The sequence below is a fragment of the Oncorhynchus masou genome, chromosome 19 (genome assembly GCF_036934945.1).
Source record: "Oncorhynchus masou masou isolate Uvic2021 chromosome 19, UVic_Omas_1.1, whole genome shotgun sequence".
NCBI classification, from domain to species: domain Eukaryota; kingdom Metazoa; phylum Chordata; class Actinopteri; order Salmoniformes; family Salmonidae; genus Oncorhynchus; species Oncorhynchus masou.
The window spans coordinates 4,962,730-4,963,997 of record NC_088230.1 but is presented as its reverse complement, the minus strand read 5'-3'; the positions used below and the strand labels follow the sequence as shown (position 1 = coordinate 4,963,997).

The window sequence follows — 1,268 nt, the reverse complement described above, 5'->3', positions numbered from 1 at the left end:
CAATACGGAATTGTTTAGATGACGCAGATGCTAAGCCACAGGGCTGTTTTGCTGGCATAGACTGGAATATGTTCTGTCACTCATCCAATGACATTGAGGAGTATACCACAACAGTCACCGGCTCAATAAGTGCATCGATGATGTTGACCCCACATTGATCGTACGTACATACCCCAACCAGAAGCCATGGATTCTGTTTAACATCCCCACTGAGCTAAATGTAGAGCGGCCACTTTCAAGGAGCGGGACTCTGACCAGAACGCTTATGAGAAATCCCGCTATACCCTCAGACGAACCATCAACCAGGCAAAGCTTCAATGCAGGACTAAGATTGAATCCTATTACTCTGGCTCCGACGTGTCGTGGAAATGTCCTCTAAGTCAGAGTTAGTTATCACAAGTCCATCTTTAATAATATGAGCTATATCACAACCCTGTGACTCTCAGATCAATTCAGTGTCTATCAATGAATTCTCTGAGTCCCTTACACATTTCAACTGAGATCCTTTATAGCAAAGACACACATAGTGAGACAGCATAGGCATAATTTATCGTTCAGCTTTGTCTCCTAAACTATGTTCTTTTCTCAAACTCAGAACCATAAACAAATCCTCCATATCAACAGCCATATATCAAATCCATCCTATCTTGACAAGATCACAGAGACACACTGACTGGCACACAGACATTGTGGAGCCAAGAGATACACGCTTGACCTCTCCCCTCTCTGCGGCCCAAGCAACTTAGTTTTGAACAGATACTGCAACCCCGACACAGTATTATACAAAAATAACATTCTGATGAGAAGTAACTTACAAATATATGATGAATATAAAACATCTTACCAATGTTACCAACTAATTAGGGGTCCTGTGTGGCTCAGTCGGTAGAGCATGGCGCTTGCAACGCCAAGCGTCGTGGGTTCGATTCCCACTGGGGCCACCCATATGCAAAAGTAGTGGCCCCAGCCGACTTGTAAGTCGCTTTGGACAAAAGCGTCTGCTAAATGGGATATATTATTATTATATTATTATTATTATTATATTATTCCCCAACAGATGCTCGTTGGATATGGCAGGGCTTGCAAACTATTATTGACTTACAAAGGGAAGCCCAGCAGTGAGCTGCCCAATGACAGAAGCCTACCACACGAGCTCAACAACTTCTGTGCGCGCTTCGAGGCAAGCAACACTGAAGCACGCATGAGAGCACCAGCTATTCCGAATTACTGTGGGATGACACTCGCCGTAGCCAATGTTAGTAAGACCT

General features: G+C 44.0%; 1 non-coding gene across 1 annotated transcript; it reads left to right on the top strand.

The window, feature by feature from the left end:
• The first annotated feature begins 865 nt into the window (after positions 1 to 865).
• Positions 866 to 941, top strand: trnaa-ugc (transfer RNA alanine (anticodon UGC)). Its single transcript has one exon. It is a non-coding gene; the product is annotated as a tRNA-Ala (tRNA).
• Positions 942 to 1,268: the final 327 nt, after the last annotated feature.